Here is a 21,103-nt window from a genome sequence, read left to right on the forward strand (position 1 = left end):
AACCAGTTTTGGCTGGCTTCATAATTAGGTCTTAAGCAGCTCCTATCTTTAGTTTTTTGGGATTTAAAGTTTGATTTGACGTGATTCCTAAGCAAAATATAAGGTTAAAATCTAGGGTAAGAATTAAGCAACTAGTACAATACTTGTTAATCCTTCTTCTTGTTTTTTTTCTTAATAATCAAAAGATCCACCATGATCCTTCTTCTTGTTTGTTTTTTCTTTTTAAAGACTTTTTATTTTAGAATTTCTAGGACCATAAAAGATGAAAAAAAGACGATATTAGACTATATCATTTTATTAATTTAATACACTTTTGAAAAATATTGTATTAATCCAACAACCTTGACCCAAAAATTTATATATCTCTATATCAATATCTATCTATCTATATCTATATTTATATATATCATTTATTAATTAAAAGCACGAACGTTCTTAGCGAAATATCGTTCGCCTTTATTACATTTTAAAAATAGGTTTTATATTAGACAAAATTGTAATTAAATAATTTTTCTAATTTTTAGAAATTTGAAATCAACTAAAATTTTCTTTGTAGGAACTTCTAATATTTCTAATATTTAAGACTTTGAAGTCAACTACATTTAACTTAATAATTCTTTCCTTATTTGAAATCACACATAATTCCTAGAACGTTCAACAATGAACTTGTTCATTCGTTAGGATTCTAAAGCATTAGAAGTGATTTAAACCACTTTCTTATTTGTCCTTATTGAAATTAAAAATTAAATATTTATAAACAGTTGTAATGCAAAAATCCTATCTACTCAATCAAAATTATCGAAGTCATTACGTAAAGCTCCTTTTATATATATATTTAAGGAGTTGTTTACCCTCAAAATTGGATAACAATTAAATTTGTAAGTAGTTTTAAGGATATGCGGATTAATTTGATACAAAACGATAAATTGAATTAGAATGGACAAGTAAAGATACAGTAAATTCAAACAACGCGAGGAGGAGGATTCCAGCCTTAGTGAAACATTCACCCTCGATCCGGGCTCACAGTGGACAATATTGATGAACGAGAGAAAAAACATACAATAACAGTGAGAATATTAATATATTGCTTTGAAGTACGTGTCACAATATGTCCCATGAATTATTAGACCCCCTTTATATAGTAGGGAAATCCTACTGTAAGTACAACTCTATAAAGGTAAAAAATCTTCTATTTAACTAATTGTCGGTTATTCATCGATACGTGCCGAGATCCATATCGTGATATCCGGCCGGTCGCGGATATTACGGCCTTCCGTTGGTCGTGTTTGACTACCCGACATTGTTCTCCGAAGTCTTTCAGGATTTGGATCAACCTCGAATCATGACCCCGATATTCTTGAGGGCAGATAATGTGCCCCCGGATTCTGACTCGGTGAGACCTTTGCTTCGATTCCGATCCTTCGCAATCGTATCTCGTGCTCGTTTTACTCTACTAGAGGTCGGAGTGTATCATGAGCTCGGTTTTAACCCGTATACAGATAGTTCCCTCGTTTCTCGGAGAGCAAGCTGACGAGAAACGACATGAGCACCCCGATCTCTTCTTCAATACGTCGTGACATAAATGACAAAAATCCTGAAACGTCTCGTCAGTCATGTCATAAGGGCATAAATTGCACGTCAGCCGCCGGTTGGCTGTCCCTGGAGGTGAAACGTCGTGGAACCACTATAAATAACCCCTCTTGCATTCATTTTTTACTTTACATCATACTGTCTACCCTCGTACCTTCAGGATTTCACTATTCTTTTTCACATTGGGGCATTTTTACCTCCGTTACTCGAGATTCCTTTGCAAACTTTTTACTCATCATCCACCCAAGCTAACACATCTGAGCTTCCAGCTTTCAACCTTTCTCTATCTCTTTCAAGCTTTCCCCTATAACAATGGCAAAAACCTCAAAATATGTTCCTCAAAAGGTCGTCTCTACCTCCCAAACGACTGCCGGAACCAATGAAACCATTTCCGATGTGGTCGACCTTGGGAGGCCCGCTGCTAACGTGGTTATTGATGAACCGGCTCCTGAACCTCCCTTGAAGATTTTCAACCCCCGTGGGTTGTTCGATCGCTGACGACTTAAAGGTCGAGAAGTCCTCTTTGGTGCAAGATCAGTGTGAGGAGGCATCGAGATATATTTGCTCGATCACCGAGGATGATCTCCCCTTAGTCCGAAAGGACTGCAATTGGGCCGACGAGGACATAGTGGTCCCCGATTCTGAGGAGGCCATTACTACCCACGTTGAGGGATACCTAAGTGTCTACACCTATCCCTTTACTCTGGGCCCTGTGGATCCGGTCATCATAGACTTCTGTAAGAGGTACAAAGTATGTCTCGGCCAGATCTACCCATCGTTATGGAGGATCGTAATACTCCTTCGACTTTTTGTGAACAAGATCGACTCTTGTCGGTTCACCGTAGATCATCTGCTCCATCTGTACAGTCCCCGAATCTTCCGAGGAGGGCTGATAAAGCTCGTGCATCGGGCTAGCAAGGCCCCATTCTTAAGCATCGATGAAGACCGAGATCGAGGTTGGCAGGGACGTTTTGTTCGGGTGAGGACCTCGGACTTGATTCCGGCCGATCTGGGCCATTCCCGGAGAAGTGAAATCCATCACGTAAGTACAACTTCTCTTTGAATTTTGATTTAATGCTCATCTCCTTTCTTCTTCATTGGTGTTTGTAGTGGTGCAGCTGTCGCCCGAGTCCTGAATGTCGTTCCTCGGTTAAAGGAATGGATTGAAGGCATCATCTCGCAGATGCCCTACTCCGAGCGCTCGTGGAGCAAACTTTTGAAGGGTTGTTGGGAGACCCGTTCCCATGGTAAGATCTCTTTCCCGAATAGGTTGCGTTGTGCTTCTTCTTCTATCATCACGTTCTTATTATGTTTTCTTTACTCTTCTTTTGCAGGTTTGCCTAAGACCGTCGAGCTTAGGCACTCGGTTGGGGATGAGGACTTACCTACCGATTCTTCTGCTTCGGGACAGCGTGGAGACACAGCGGGGGAGAGGAAAAGGAAAAGAGCCCCGAGTTCCTCGAGCTCGTAGAAGAAGAAAATGAGAAGAGCCGGTCCGTAAGCCAAAGGAAACCTCCAGCTCTCGAGTGCTTGACTCGGAATCACTCCTCCGGCTCAGAGACGAGCCCGAGTAGGATGAAATCTTTGTGGCCCATGAGCCGTCTGTCCCCGAGGAATGGGTGATAGCCGAGGGGGAAACGACGGAAGTTAATTCCCCTCAGGTTCGCGAGGCCGATGCCGAAGTGAGGGTCGAGAACTCTCGAGATGCCGGATTTGCCCCGCCCGGCATTATAGATATATCAGGATTGCCTTCGTTCATAGAATCAATGTTCGATGAAGCTCAAACGACAAAGGAGCGATCCCACGAGGGGGTCCATGGAGCGGATGATCCCCCCGAGGCATTTTTGACGGTGTAGACTCATCCGCCCTGGAGGATTTCACCAGATTGGGTGACTTAGAGGTGCCAAGGAAAAGTCCGTCCTCGGAGGATGTCGGGTCGAGCTTGAGCCCGAGATTAATCAATCGATTCACTGCTCCGAGCACGGATCCTGGTCGGAAGCGATCTGTTATTATCATCGTTCCAGAGGATGCCCAAATTCTCCCGGATTCTCCTCCCCCCCCTCCGTACGGATAGCTAGTTACCTCCGGTGCCTGATAACCAAAGAAGACCAGGCAAAAATAAACGAGGTAAACGTGCCATGCGTTTTCAACGAAGCACAACAGGCGCTGAACCGGGTAATTCTTGATAATTCTATTATCTCTTCTAATATAAGAATTCATCGTTGATGATTCTAATATCCCTTCTCATATTCGTAGGCCTTAGTGATCTACCATGAAACCTTCCTCCAGTACTGGATGAGCTGATCTAACTCGTGGCCGAAGTCAAAGAGCTTGCTAAGAAGAGAGGCATGTATAAGCTTCTCAGCGAGCAACGTGAAGGAGAAGTCAAAAGCCTCCGAGCCGAGTTGGACGCGGCTTAGAAAGAACACACCAACCTGTTGGAAAAGGTAAAAATCTTTGAAGTTAGTGATGATGATCTAGACATGGTGTCTAACAGTCGGAATCCGCAGGTTCAACAGAAGGTTGATCGGGTCGGTCAGCTCGGGGCTGAGATGGACGAAGTCAAGGCCATGGCCGAAGAGTGGAAGGGCAAGATGGACCGATTGGCTTCGGAAAAGGAGACTGCCCGGGAGAAGTTGGCCTCGGCGGAGGCCCAACTTCGATCGATGAAGGAGAAAGCTAAAAATCGGTCCCAAAAAATCGAATACCTCCAGTCTCAACTGGGCTCGGCCATTTCTGCACGGGATACCCTTGCCAAGGAGCTAGAAGTGTCCAAGTCAGTGGCAGAAATAACCAGGGCCGACGCTGAAGAGATGGTGGACTAGTACAAAGCTGATGTTGAGGAAAATTAGGAAGGCTTGAAGCCCATCGTCAAATATGTGAGGTGGCAGTCCCAGAGGGAGTCTCTCGAGGAAGTTCATGCCCGAGGGTTCAATTTATCGGTCGAGATTGAAAATGTTAAGAGGCTCGAGGCCAAGAAGTTGGCATACCCCAAGGATGAGGAAGATTCCGATGGTTCAGGCGGATCCGAGGACGAGGAAGACCCTTATGGCTCCGGTGATGAGGCGAAATCCGACGAAGATCGGGCTTCTTAGGTGCCTTGTAGATTTTTCTTCGCTTTTGTACTTTTGTATTTTGTTGTGGCCTTTTGGACTTTGTAAAGATTTATGTATATATACAATGCTTTTTCCCTTCTACAAATTTCAAGCTTGTTTCTTTTTGCTTTTTCCTTTACGATTGCAAAGATTTTGAATGCCTTAGCGCGCAATAATTAGGTCTGGATCGGAGGTTCGAACAATGCTCGTTCTTGATATTATTTTGCTAAAGACTCGCGGGGGATTGGTATGACCGGAAGCTTTCCCCGAAGTATTTACTTAGAAGTTTTTAGATTATAATTTTGTTGAGGGTAGCCTTTGAACTAGTTTAGAAATTTTGAAGGCCTTATGTTTTTGTTATGGATATCGGACGTCTGCGAGCCGTTCTAGGACGGTCGTAGCATCTTAAGTTCGGGTGTTGCCCAATGGGCTTATTACCCCGAGCCATCTGGGCTTGCCCCGGACACTAGTCCCCGAATGGGGATGGCCGTAGCCTTTGAAGTTTGGTCACTGCCTAATAGATTTTGTGCCCTCGGGCTTCGTAGCCCGAGCCATTTAGGCTTTCCCATGATGACAGTCCCCGAGCAGGGGTGATCTCTTGGGATCGGACAGAGGTGGCCCTTGGGCCCGACGTCCTTAAGGAACAAAATACTGTAATTTTTAAGAGACAAAATATGTATCTGCAAGGTAGAAATTTTCTTTTATTTCTGTGCAACATGCGAGATTGCAAATGTTACAAGCTTTATGTTATGGCTTAAGTGGTCTACATGGGCATGGTTCATTCGACCGTTTGGCCCTTACAACAAATCCTATCCGCCAAGTCCAAACTTGTTTGAGCATCAAGTTTCCTCTCTTGCTAAAATCATTACCCGAGGGTGACGACCCCCGGTAATTGAGTGTGCTATAAAACAACTGATATAATTGAGGCGTTCTAGAAAACTCATCACATTCTTTTGTTCTTTGGCAGTGGCAAATCCTGAATAGCTTTGATTTTTTACGAGTCTAGCTGAATACCTGGTGACTGACGATGAAACCTATCAATTTTCCAGCAGGGACTCCAAAAGCACATTTTGCCATATTCAACTTCAAATTGTATTTTCGAAGTCGGTCGAAACACTTCCTCAAGTGTGCTATGTGATCTGAACTTCTCTTAGATTTGATGAAAACATCATCCACATACACCTCTATTTCCTTGTGTATCATGTCGTTAAAAAAAGTCGTCATGGCCCTTATGTTGGTGGCCCCAACATTCTTCAAATTGAATGGCATCCGTACACCCCCCATGGCGTGATAAAGGCTATCTTTTCGGCATCCTCTTTGTCCATCCAAATATGGTGATAGCCTGCGAAGCAATCCACAAAGGATTGGAGTTCATGCTTGGCGCAGTTGTCGATCAGTATGTGTATGTTGGGCTACGGTAAATCATCCTTAGGACTTGCTCTGTTCAGATCTCGATAGTCAACACACACCCTAAATTTCCTATCCTTCTTCGGAGACTGCACAATGTTGGCTAACCAAGTTGGGTACTCGACCACTCGAAGGACCTTGGCTTTGATTTTCTTGGTAACTACTTCCTTTATCTTCAGACTCATATCTGGCTTGAATTTCCTAAGCTTTTGTTTTACCGGCGGATACATGGGGTTGGTAGGTAGCTTGTGAGCTACTGTGGATGTCTTTAACCCAGTCATGTCATTGTAGGACTATGCAAAAATATCCTCATATTCTTTTAGAAACCAGATGTACTCTTCCTTCCCCGACGGTGATAGATGAATGCTTATGCGAATTTCCTTGACCGTTTCGTAATCTCCTAAGTTAACTGCCTCAGTCTCTTCCAAATTGGACTTTGGTTTGTTCTTAAAATTCTCTACTTCTTTGACAATTTCCTCAGGTATTATATCATCTTCCAAATATTCTGAATCACTTTCCTTATGTTGTGTTGTCTCATTACATGTCATAGTCGTAGTTTCATTAGGGTATGTAATAATTACGCTGAAAAGAATAACTAAACGAAAAGCAATAATGTATTAATAAAACTTAAAATTGTCAACAAGTACAACTCGATGGCTCGAGTAATTATTTCAAAACAAAGCATTGAAAATGTATTATATGTCCAAAAATAATTTTAAAATAAATCATGTTAATTCTGCCAAGCCTACCCAGGTACTCGGCGAGCCCGGGATGGTGCAACAGTCCAGTTCTTGAGAACAGCTCCTTCTCCTACTGTCTGAATGTTAAGGTCTTCCTCCTCATCCTCATCTAAAATTACACTGCGGTCCATATTTTCCTCGCCTAGTAACAACTTCCTCATGCCAGATTACATCAGTCTGGCAGAATGTCTGGTGCAATGGTGGTATGGGTTGTTCCAATAGGTAGTAATCGGTACGCCATGGCAGTGTCCAATACTGGTTTTCTTGCACAGTATATTCTTACCCGAGACCAAAGGTTGTGCCATGATATTGTGGTTGTATGGGTTCTGTGATCCCCTAAAGCTTTCGACCAAGACCCTTGTCTGGTTCATACCCTAACCACATCAGTATGCTTTCTATCTTGTTTCTCCACCATCGATCTTTCTCAGTTGCATTTACTCGCTCAATGCATTGGTATGTTTCTCTTCGCAATTTCCTCCTGTTTTCGATGACTGGCACGGTTTGGTTGGTGTAGATAGGGTTGTTTCCATCTCCGTGAATAATCACCTCTTGATGATTCCACTCAAACTTCACAACCTGGTGCAGAGTAGAAGCGACTGACCCAGCTGCGTGTATCCAAGGTCGTCCCAATAACAAGTTGTAAGTGGCGGATATGTCTAGCACTTGGAATTCAACGTTGAACCAGGTTGGGCCCATCTACAGATCAAGGTTGATTTCCTCGATAGTGGCTCTCTGAGATCTATCGAACGCCTTCACATTCATGCTTCCCATCCGTATCTCATGCAGGCCTTTACCCAGCCTTTTTAGAGTAGTCAGCGGGCATATGTTCAGGCTCGACCCTTCATCTATCAGGACCCTAGCAATGAACTTGTCTTTAAATTGCACAGTGATATGCAACGCTTTATTGTGACTCAACCCTTCTGGTGGTAGCTCGTTTTCATGGAAAGTAATCTTGTGACTCTCCAGTACATGTCTTACCATGTTAGCCATCTCCCCACTAGTGATACTGGCGGGCAAAAAAGCTTCACTTAATACTTTCATCAAGGCATTCTTGTGCGCATCTGAATTTTGCAACATTGACAAGATGGATATCTGGGTGGGAGTTTTGTTCAGGTGATAAATAACAGAGTACTCCCTCACATCTACCTTTCTCCAAAGATCATCGGTGCATGTCCCAATGATAGGTGGCTTAGATGTTGTTTCTTTGCTTGTTCCTCCAAGATTTTCAGGTGTATAAAATCTGCCAGTTCTGGTCATACCTTGCACAATACCTGTCTCTTCCATCTTGGCTTTTCCTTTTCTTCTTGCCTCCGCTACATAATCCCATGAGACCATATCAGACGTACAAGACGGTGTTGGAGCTATCATCATAGTGAAAGGCATAGCTACCTCGACCTCAAACAGTTCTTGGGTTTGCACCATAATTGGTGAGAGGGTGACGTGAGATGTTTTAGGAGCATCCCCCTCTCGAATGAGTCCAATGGATCCCTCTAGATCCCATTCCTCATCAGTTTCTATCACATTCACTCCCTCGCCCCTATGATCGAGGAGAGGGTTATTTGGCGCGGCCTTTTTTGCTTGTATAACTTTTGTGTCAATTAGTGTTTGAATCTTGTCCTTCAACATGCGGCATTCCTCAATGGTATGACCCTTCATGCCTGAATGGTAGACACAAGTTTTGTTGTGGTTAACCTACTGGGAAGGTTTCTCAACAGCAACAACAGGAATGGAGGTGACGTAACCAGCGACCTTTAGTATCTCATACAGTTGGGTTATAGGTTCAACGATTATGGTGTATTGTCTGGGAGCTCTGCGGTCAAAGTTTGGTCGCGTCTTTAGGTAGTTTTTGTGGGCAGGAGGAGGTGAATGGTAATATGCTGGTTGGGTATTATATATATGGTATGTGGTGGCAGGGTAATGGTATTTTGGAGGTGAGGGTTGATATGTGGGTGGAGGTGTTTGGTATGTAAGGGGAGACTTAGGGCCGTAAGCTACCATCACGGTAGCCACTTCTTTCTTCTTCGAGATACCTCCTGATTGTAAGACTTTGTTCGTGGCTTGCAGTGCCTCGAATTGGTCACCATTCTGCTCTTGATTCCTTCTTCTATCCTTTCCCCTAACTTGATGATGTTTGAGAACTTGTGATTCTCGATAACCATCAACCTTTCATAATACTACGGATCTTGAGCTCTAACAAAGAACTTGTTCATCTGTTCTTCTTCAAGTGGCAGCCTCACCTTGGCGACCTTTGATCTCCAACGAGTAGCATACTCGCGAAAGGTTTCTGTCGGCTTTTTCTTGAGGTCCTGGATATAGAAAACGTCTAGCGTATTCTCTGTATTGAACCTAAATCTGCCCATGAAATCTGACGCCATGCTCACCCAATTCGCCCACTTCTTCAGATTTTGGCTGATGTACCAAGATAATGCGTCTCCTGTAAGACCTCACATGAACAGTTTCACACGGATTTATTCGTTCTTACCCACTCCCACAAGCTTATCACAGTAGGTTCTGAGATGCACCTTAGGATCACCAGTGCTATCAAATATCTCAAACTTGCGAGGTTTGTAACCCTCCAGCAACTCTACATCTAGCTAGATATACAAGTCTTCGTAGTTTAAACCTTTAACACCCTTTTCGCCTTCAACACTCTAGATTCTCCCGGTTAGTTTATTGTGTTCTTCTACCATGTTTTGAATAAGAAGGTCCTTCTCCGTTGGCTCAGGTATGTATAGGGTTTGTTGTGGGGTATAGGGTAAGGTTTCGACGTATATCGGGTTGCCTTGATGAGTTCCTAAAACTTGAGTATATGGGTGATCATTGTTTGAAGTTTGAGGGGGGTCAGGGGTAAGTTGTGGTGAGTTTTGAGGAGTTTGATAAGTGGTGGTTTATGGATATTGGGTCGGGTGATGGTGGTGGTGTTGAGGGGCTTGCACTGGTGGCGGGTTAAGGTTTTGAGGGGGTGCGGGATTGTGATACTGGTGCATTGCGGGAGGGTTTTGTGAATCTATGGGTGGTGGATTTTAATTTTGGGTGTTTTGCGGTGGTATTTGGTTCTGAGAGGTTGTGTTTTGTTGGTTGATGTAAGGGACATTGAGAGTAAGGGAGAGGTTTACCAGATTTTGGACCTGCTCAAGCTCACCATGCAGCTCCAAGATTTTCCGTTCCAAACGTAGGACCAACTCATTCTGCCCTGGCGCACTTCTTCTGTCCGAGGTTTGAACATTCTCCGCCATGGTAGCATTGCCTTTTTGGTTACCACTTAGATCATCCATCTTCCCTTTGCCTTTGCTTTTCGGATCGCTAGGTGGGGGAGGAGGTGGAGGACCTCTGGATCTAGTGTGGTAAGTTGATGATGCCAGAATGCAAAAACCAACCTTTGGAAATGGGAGTAATCAAAAGAAAGAAAGAAAACAAAAGGTAACCAAATAAGCAAGATGAAGTAAAAGAGTATTTGCAATATTTAAGCAGGTATCACGTAAGGTCATGCAATAATTCGCGTCCTGATTTGGGGACCTCATTGTTCCTGAGGTAGGCCTAAGCAACATATAGACTTGGAGAAAATTTATGCCAACGTTGCCTCATTCCATTAATGCGAAAATAAGCTAAATCAATCTTTCACTAAATCGAAATAATAATTATAAAGTCACTAATGGCATTAAGCCTTATTACATTGAAATCTAATCTAATCTTGAAAGCAGTAAAGAATATTATCTCCTAGCCTACTTGGTCCCTGAAGGACCTTCTCCATGCTTAGCTCTCTTGACTCCATCAATCATATTTCCTAGATCGCGCATGTCGAGTATCAAGTACGCCATTTCCAACTTCCCTCCTTCATCAGGATCCATGCCTTGACAATCCCAAAGCCTCTTTCTCATATTCCCCTCTAGCTCCATCAGTCCTTGCTCTTGATGCTCCAACCTTTTTGTTGACTTATTTGTAATCTCCTTCCATTCTCTGATCGCCTCCATATTCATCTTATGTTGTTCTAGATGCTTAGCTTTAGATTCGAACACTCTTTTACGTAGGCTCTTATATTTCACATATGCCCCAGCCACCTCATCTATGATCATATCCTTCAGATTGATCCCCGGTTTAACGTCCCCGACTATGTCGTCCTCCAACCATGGGAGATAGTAGTACATATGACCGGCGTGATACCTGTCTGGCTCATAGTCTCTCCCTCCAAGATGATCTTTTGGTTCCACATGTGTTGGGCTTCAAACTTGAATGGAATGACATCTTCTTTGAAATCTGCTTTATACTGAACTATGTTGGAAACCCGAGGTATGACTTGTTTCCTCCCATCTTGCCCCATTACCCTTATAGGAGCGTATGGGTAGATGCCTCGCAACCCGATCAATACTAAATGAGTAATTCCTTTGGATCTAATGATGAACTCACTACCAGGAAACCATTCTAACATCCAATGCAATTGCTCGTCTGTCAGATTGCTGAAGAAACGCACCCAGCCTACATTATTTCCAAGCTTTGCAAACCTGTCTGGAATGAATGTCATCTTCTTTGGATGATGACTAGCTATGTAGACATTCAGTGGTCTTCGTAGAAGCTCCTGGAGATAGTCACCACTCTGAAAGTGTTTCAGTAGCCAAACTTATAGCAAGAGATTACAACCCTCGAAGTGTTCGAGCCCATGCTTGCATCGATCCAGAGCACGGTACATCTCAGCTAAGATCATCGGGATGATAGTGTCCTTCTGCCCCTCGATACCCTCCATTAAGGTCCTGGCGACCATGGCTAAGCGAGTATGAATTCTTCCCCTTGCATTGGAAAGATCAACAAACCCAAGAAACAGACTACACTTTCACTTCCAGATGACATTGTACTTGACCTACCTTCCCACATCAAAGGTCAAGTCATACTTGATCAGCTAGATACCTCTGCCTTCAGACACAAACTGACAAACAGAATTCAGCAATCATTTGACAATGCTTCCACTTCCAGCTCTTCTAATGCTTATGTTTAAACACCAGGAATACATGGGGACAGTCCTATCAATCCAAGACAATTGCTCAATGGAAATACAAGGAACACAATTTGCTGAAAATAGCAGGTGAGTGAACACTGAAGCACCAATTACACTAACAGTCTTCCCCTTTTTGCAGGTTCATTATACTGTGGTATGCAATGTATATTGATCCTTCTTCTAAACGTGGTTTCTACATCTGAAAAAGATCAAGAAATGGAGGCAGGCCATTGGATTCTGATAATTGCACAACCGAATGAATCCCTTAAGCAGCTGTGCACCACAATAATCGCACCCCAACATAGAACAACCACTCATTACCTTACATACCACAACCAACACAACTTGCCACTCAGAACCCATAAGAACCTGGGTGACAGTTCCACCACTCAACCTCATAAAAAGGAAGAATTTAAGGATCATCATATGCAGCATCCTCAATATGATGCAACTATTTTACATGTCTCTTTGACTAATGTCCTACAACTTCCCTTTCTTAATACATAGAACACCCTCATCACTCACAGACCAGCCTTTCTCAATGTTCCCAGAACACACAAGAACCTGAGAGCTGACTCCTTTCTTCTAACCTGTTTGCTATTTTTTGCAAGGACTAAGGACAGGTTCAGATTATTGATGCATCTGCAAGGTGTGGTATTAGCATATCTGATGCTCAATCTCTTGCAAATGTACCAATCCTCTTGGACTTGTCATAGGGAGCCTATCAACTTGACACAATTCAGACACAAAAACACTTACAGAAACAGTGTTGCAGGCTCACATTGGACACTTTAGAAATTTATTAAGAATACACTGAAACACCCAGCAATTTCATACCAGTTCTCAACAACAGAAACTCCCCTACTACATCGGCAACTCCAGAAGCCACAATCCATCACTTCAACATACAAGCCCCAAGAATGTTTTGGATGATAGAAATAGGACATTGCTCACAAAATCTAGAGACCTCTTTCTCCCACACTCAACCTCACCTCACACTCAACCTCTGATCCCAGACTCTACAAGAACCTGGCAATAGAGCACCCTGTGGAGAATAAGGAGCCTTGAAGCTCCCTCTTTACTAACATATTTGTTTAATTTTGCAGGTACATTGAGTAGGCTTAGTCAATTGATGCGCTTTAAGGGTATGTTATTAGCATCTCAGATGTTTATTCTTCTGAAAGTGCACCAATTCACTTTAGTATCTCAACATGGTTATACATACACAAACAAGTTAATCTTCAATAACTGGATGCATGACTATATGGACAAAACTTTCAAGATGCCTACAGGACATGAATACAAACAACTTCACATATGCTACCTCCTTTTTGCACATCCCAACTACTGCCAGAAGACACCAACACAGCTGCTACTATATTACCAACTAGCCTCTTACTATATAGCATATCTGTAGCAGCTTATCTTACTGTACACTGTCATCAACGTAGGTCCTCAGCAGGACACATCTAGGGGCCCAGACCTAGCTACCATGCATTTTCTCCCCATCAATTACCCAGCAACAAAAATCCACATAATGCACTAACCTTCCTAGAAGCTAGAAGCCTTCAGTTCAGTTCATTTGCTTCAATTTTTGGATGATAGAAGCAGGACAATGTTCACTCTCTCCTTTCAGAAAAACCAGACATCAGCAACTCATTTGCCCAAATGTATGGGCCTTTTTGATAGCCATCTTCAACTGGGTTTTCTTTGACCTCAATTTCAAAGCAAAGTTGAAGATAGTCTCTTCTACACCTTCTCTAGTTGTAGAACTTGTTGTATATGAAAGATAACCTTCCAACTCATTTACCTAGTAGATTTAGGCTCAATTTTGCATGATTGTATTGTTGACCTAGGCTTACTTCACATGGTTTATGTATACCTAATTGCATATCAATGTTGGATAGACAATTGGTACAACATCTTAGGTCTCACTACACATAGCTTTCAGGTTTCATTTGGTTGTTAGATAAGGACGACCATGTGTACTTTTATCATATTCTGGAGGTTAGGTTTTTGCCCCCCCTCCTTTGTTGTACTTTATTTTACATATATGAAAATCAATGTTCCTAAAAAAATAAAGACATAGACCCGGCGGTGCACCCATCCCTAAGAGGTAATGGCTAGCTCCTTATGATGAAGGTGATATGATTTGCTATGCCCATATAGCTTATAGAGAAATTCAAAGGGGATGTATGATTTCTTCAGACAAACCAGTTCATCATTCTTCTTAAAATCCAGCATTTTCATAAAACCGCGTAGAGTGCGAATATCTGGCACCAATAGTCCTGGACTATCCCATGGTAACTTGGCGAAACCCCTTATTTCTTCCAGGAGAGGAGTCATTTCTATATTGCCAAATCAAAAAACAGTTCTCTTCTCATCTTAGAATATGGTAGCAGCCTTGATCAGTCCCCTGTTTGGTTGAATGTTCAGCAAAGATAGCAGGTTACCATATACCCTCCTCACATGGTTTCTATCATAAGGTGCAAGGTCGTTCCACCAGTCAATTAGCAGAAGCGGGATATTTTGGACCATACCAAACCTGGGGATTTCGTGCTTCAATTTCTGCAAATATATAAAAGTTAGCCTTTTCCCCCCTCTAGATTTGACTATTTACGCAGTAATGATCAACATGTTGGCACGTTTTCTCCAAGTGATGCACATAATATGATGGTGTCCTTTGGGATCGTGGAGATCTCGTTGGACTTTGGACAGGGTTTATCTAAGCGGCTTGATACGTCAATGATGTCTCAATCCGTACTAGGTTTAGTATGATGCATGTACATTTCAAATCAGAATGTGGTTTCTAGAAGAGTCTAGACTGGTACTCTCAAGTGGACAACTTGAGAGGAAAAGGCACGAGACCGTCGACTGCACCACTGATCTACTAGTCTATCCCAAATAAGCCTTTTCGATTTAAAATGGTCTTTTTTTAAGGAAAGCGCAGACACTCATCAAGCGCCGCTATGTTAAAATAAGCACGAGTGGAGTATGATGTTGAAAGCATGCTTTATAAAAAAAATAGTAACACGTTGCCAGATATTTGCATGATGAAAATATGTAAAAACAGTAAATAATATGATAAATATGAACATGAGAAAGCAAAGAAAAAAGGAAAGACAAAAGAGAGAAGTCAGTTTAACTCATGAAAATGTGCAAGAACGTAATTAAATGAATCTAATGGGGAGATGGGGACGGGAGAGACATGATATAGCAGTTTTAAACAAGATAAAGTGAATAGGGAGGGGATGTACATGTCATAAAATAATCCATTAATTCATATAATCGAAACTTCATTATTGTAAGAGCCTAAGTATATCCCCAGCAGAGTTACAATGCTGTCGCACCTCTTTTTCTCTCGAAAGCGAGTTTCGACATGTGACAACTCTTTTAAATAGGTATTAAAAGAGAAGAGTCACCATCTAACGATTTTAAGGTACGTTAGGGCACCTATTTGCAAATAACACTATTTTAACTAGTCAATGTCACTAAAGATCGGATAAGGGCTCAAATTACCTCATAGAGAAGGTGTTAGACACTTTTTTAGATCCACAACTGTGGGTTCCGGCCGAAGTTTACACTATGTGCGATTATCAGATTACAATTGTCCTAAGTGATCATATAAGTGAGGGAAGATAAGGAATTTAAAGGATCTATTATGAGCAGGTTCAAAGAAACACATGCAACAATTAAACTATATAAATAATCAATATAGGTCTTTAGAGGTTACGAGGTACAACTTAATTATTCTATATTCAATGACTAAGTGTGAACAATAAACATATAAAGGAGGGGGGTCCTAAGTTTTTTAGCCTAAAGGATCACCACGTGCAACATAAATAATACTTTGCAACTCCCTTATGGTAAGGGTTGCTCATATTATTCAACGGGCACAGACTATCATCTCCTGCTATCGGATTACTATGTTAAAGTTGTTTACTTAAAGCGCTCTAGTTCAATTTTAGGCTGTCTCCTATGCGTGCGCTACCCGTCCCATGCCTATGGTCTAGGAGGCTTTGGACCTACTATTTGGGTGGTTCTAGACTCTACTTAGGATGCTCAAAATGATAAACTAGGCCCGCATTCAAAACTTATAGGACTTCACATAAAGTCAACAAATGGCTCAAGTTAATCTCCATACATAAACAGCAATTGCACGCAGGTAAATTAGGCAGTAGACAGTTTTAGAATTAAGACGCATTAGAGTCATTAAGTCCTATAGGCATGGTTTCTATGTGGTTCTGATTTCCAATAGTCATTGCATCTTTAGACTAACACATTGGTAGATAAAAGGTATTACAAACCTATAGGCATGACATCTACATTATTCGCGCAATGATGCGGTAAGACTGTTCGAAAGCCTAGGGTTAACGGCATTAGATTTATAGACATGTTGTCTAAGACGAGTGTCAGTATCCTATAGGCAGGATTTCTAACAATTGACAATCGAAATTGACTTTATAATACTTTTTCCCTATAGGCATATCATCTAAGTGTGGATGAAGCAACAAAAGTAATTGATTAATTGATTAAGATCCCACAGTCATGATATCTGAATGAGCAGTATAATGAAAGCAATAGAAGCGACTGATTGATTGATTAGTTGAAACCCTATATACATGGTATCTAGATTAGCGAAGCATTTGTTATTGCATCCTATAGGCATGCTGTCTAAGTGTGCACAATAGTAGACATGGGAACAGGTATAACAATTACTCAAACTAACAATTTTTTAGATAGTGTACAGGTATTAGACAAGTTAAGTGAAGTGTGTGATTTACTATAGGTATGATTTCTACCAGTGTGCAAAAATAAAGCATATCGAACAAAAGTAGCAAATAAAGTTGGTAGATCCTATAGGCATGCTCTCTACCCGTTCGTGTAAGCATCAGAATACCCCAGCCCCCTTTTACTAATATCCCATCATTCAGTTTTTACAAGCTATTACAGACCATTTTAAATATTACAAGCCTAAATACAAATGTAGAATAATCCAGTAATATATATGCGCCTTCAAATAGGCTTAGGACTTCGCACAATAGGCCCAGACTCTAGGTGCAGACAGTATACTTCGAACTCCCAAAACCAAAGGCAGACCTAGTATACCAGACCCAAACAATTCCAGTAATTAAACTAATGGGTGGCAAATTAGCGATACAGGTATAGAACTACTTATGCATTAACTTAAAACACTTAGTATTTATAACTGAAAAGCTACCGTTTCAGCCAATAGAGAGGGCCATGTTAAGTTGAAAGGCATTCAAAGACACATACGAGCAAGTAATTGCAGAAAACAAGATTAACAGTGACAAGATAAGAGATTCATAAACTACCAAACCACTGCAAACAGTGTTTCAAAATAAAACCAACTCAAAGAACTTCAGATGACAGCCTAGCAGAGTTCATAAACAAGAAAAAAGTGTAGTATAATTTAATAAGAAAGCCTTGCACAATAATCATACTAGTAGGATAATTTGGCAATCATACTTAGTTCTTAAAGTTGTATCTAACAGTAATTCCAACCAAAGCACATAGATAGGATCACATGAAATATTGACAAGAAGGCTCATGCTTATATTTCCAGAAACAAAGTGAGAATGACAGGATTGACCATCACAAGCTAGCAAACAACCCCAAGTAGAGTTTTAGAGTAAAATATGATCCAGAATCAGCCTAAATAACTTTAGACATAAAATTTAACAGGAAAATCTTGCAGAATTACAAACAAGAGCAAATGAAATAGCAGTTTTCACATGGAAGTTTCTAGCATGAGAGTCTAGTGCAAGTATGATCACAAATAGCATAACAAACATGCTGGTGAACGTGGTCTGTAACAATTCACTTAACTAGGCATGAGAAATTTTAACATTATCAGTCACAAGGTTTAAATAGCATCAAAACTCATAGTAGACAAGAATATATCAAATCCAGGTTAACAAGACTAGCATGCACTAGGGTTGACCACATATAGGTAAAGAAGCCAGATAGTGAATTTCATCCTAGAATTCTTAGGCATTATTAAAGAACACAAGATTAAAAAGGCAGGGAACATGCATTAGAGTTTACAAGTAGTAGGGAAAGCATGTTTGGCTAATAATATGATCATGAATTAACTCTAGGAAAGTAATACGTTGCACATGAATGACTCAACATGAATTAGAACATATTCCGGAAACGAATTGGTTTATGACAAGAATCCGGAATAAGGCAGAAAGGTAAACTCAGGACAAACAGTAGGTTTAAGCATACAAACACACTAGGGTAAACATGCTTAAGGAAACCAGAATTAGGGTTAGAATTTCGACAAGTTCAGATGCTAGAAAAAGTATAAAACCAAAAGAATAAATTCAGAGCAAATAGGGTTGCAAAAAGAGATGTCATAGTAGCATATTGATCCACAAAGGTCTCAGTGATATTGATATACATAACATGAACAGAGACAAATAGTAAATGCAACTACAAAGGGCCAAAGACACTTACCAGTTACAAATTAATGGACAAGCAAGTAAGAAAAACAGTTTCCAGCAATACTTTAATCGCCAATAGCAAAGAGCTGCGGAATCCAAAAATCCCAATGCGTCATAGTTCCCAAGAGTTTCAAGCAAACTCCGGACAGTGCTCGCACTGAGAAAGGAACACAGTCGAATTCTAATGGCCTTGGCTTTCAGCCGGCCAAGGTCTCAAGTTTTAAAATAGCAAGATGAATGAAAGTAAGAGAGTAATAGCAATAGTTTAGTGGGTGTTCAGCCTTAGAGGGGAACGGGAAAGGGGGTTTATATAGTAGTAGAAATTAAACTAACAAACAAGGAAACTCAGTCAATCAAACATAATAAAGGAAATAATAGCATACAAAATCGATTTAGAATCGGATTAGGAGAAAAATTAGGCAAACCCAAGTTCAAGATGGAGAACCAAAATAGTTAAAGATCTCACTGAATCAGACCCATATAACCTGATAGCGAATGTATCAAGTCAAGAACATAGCGATAATACAGAATTGGAGTCGAACGAACGCCTGTTGATGAACATCCTTAAATAACTCAGTATCGAACACACTGTAACGTTGGGGTAAAAATTGTTGTGTGTGCAAAAAAGGAAAGGAAATATGGAAGATTTCCATGTAATCTCGTACTTGGACTGGGATTTGAGTGAGGTGGCTAGGGTTTCTAAAGGAGAGAGAAGGAGAGTGTTTAAGGGCGGATGTCTTAGAAGAAATGGGTGTTGGTTTTGGAGGCGAAGGTAATTAAAAACGGGGGAATGGTTGTGGGCCGCTGATCATTTGAGATCAACGGCTAGGATAGAGGAGAAGTGGGACGGGTCGTAGAACGGGTCCCGATCGGGTTAAACTAAAGGGGTCGTTTGGAATGGGCCAGGGCAGATTGGGCTAAGGTTTGGGCCAGCTTTTGGTCCGAATATTGTCTTAGGATTGGGCTATGAAATTAAATATGCGAAAATTATTTAAAATAATTTATAAATAATAAAAATATTACTTATGCAGTAAAAGGATTGAAAATAATAGCCCAACATTATAAAAAATATAAAAATGTTATTTTAATATAACAATGTAAATAATGTAATTATGTATAGAACATAGGCTATTATTGCAAAATTGTATAAATAGCTAAACAAATACAAATGTAATTATATGAAATGAAGTAAAAATATTATAAAACATATACGTGGGTGTAAATAATAAATTTGGATGATTAAATCATCACAAAATAATTTGAAAGGGTGATTAATGAATATTTGAACAATTTAAATGCAAGAAACTCAATGTTTGATCCCTAAATATTATGAAATATTATAGAAAATACTTATATGACTCTTGTAAATTGGTGATGACGCAAAACAATGATATTTTGAAAAATATATATGATATTTATAAAATATGAGGGCAAAATTGGGTATCAACGGCGCTCAAACAAGGATGATTGCACAACCACACAAGCAAGAACTCTACTAGGCTCTGAAATATCCAATCTCACCAATTTGTTGGCCAACACCTGAACATCAAGGCCTCTCCATAGCTGTAATAAAATCCAAACTCTTTGTACTCTCCGCCTTCCTACTCAAGGCATCTGCTACCACATTAGCCTTACCCGGATGATATAGAATAGTGATGTCATAATCCTTCAACAACTCCAACCACCTCCGCTTCCTCAAATTCAAATCCTTTTGGTTGAACGGATGCTGAAGACTCCGGTGATCAGTGTAAACCTCACAAGACACGCCATATAATTAATGCCTCCAAATCTTGAATGCGTGCATTATAGCTGCCAACTCCAAATCATGTACAAGATAGTTCGTCTCATGGGGCGTCAACAGGTGCGACGCATAGGCAATCACCCCACGTCCTGCATCAACACATAACAAAGTCCAACATGCGAAGCATCACAATAGATAGTATACATACCCGATACTAGGGGAAATACCAAAATTGGAGATGTAGTCAAAGCAGCCATGAGATTCTAAAAGCTCTCCTTACACTCGTCAGACCATCTGAGCTGGAGCGCCCTTTTGAGTAAACTTGGTCAATGGAGCTGCAATATATGAGAACCCTTACACAAAGCAGTGATAGTAGGACTAAACCAAGGAAACTCCTTATCTCTGTTTTTGTAGAAGGTCTGGGCAAACACTAAGCTGCCTCAATCTTCTTTATATCCACCTTGATCCTATCACTAGACACCATATGGCCCAAGAATGCCACTGAGTCTAACCAAAACTCACACTTGGAGAACTTAGCATAACACGTCTTCTCCCTTAGAATCTGAAATACAATCCTCAAATACTGCTCGTGCTCCTCAGCACTACGAGAATATACCGAGATATCATTAACGAACATAATGATAAAATAATCCAAATAAAGCTGGAGTACACTGTCCATCAAATGCATAAAAGTTGTAGGGGAATTAGTCAAACCAAAATACATCACCAAGAACTTATAATGCCCATAACGCATCATAAAACAAGTTTTAGGAATGTCTTCAATCCTAATCTTCAACTGGTGATAACTCAATCTCATAAATTTTTGAGAACACTCTGGCACCCTGAAGCTGATCAAACAAATCATCAATGTAAGGCAAAGGATACTTGTTCTTGATGGTACCTTGTTCAACTTCCTATAATCAAAACATATTCTCATGGAAACGTCCTTCTTCTTCACAAATAACACTGGTGCACCCTAAGGTGAAACAATCGGCTTGATGAACCCTTTATCCAATAATTCTTGCAAGTGCTCCTTCAATTCCTTCAACTCAGTTGGAGATATGCAATATAGT

The sequence above is a fragment of the Nicotiana tomentosiformis genome, chromosome 2, assembly GCF_000390325.3.
Source record: "Nicotiana tomentosiformis chromosome 2, ASM39032v3, whole genome shotgun sequence".
Lineage (NCBI taxonomy): Eukaryota > Viridiplantae > Streptophyta > Magnoliopsida > Solanales > Solanaceae > Nicotiana > Nicotiana tomentosiformis.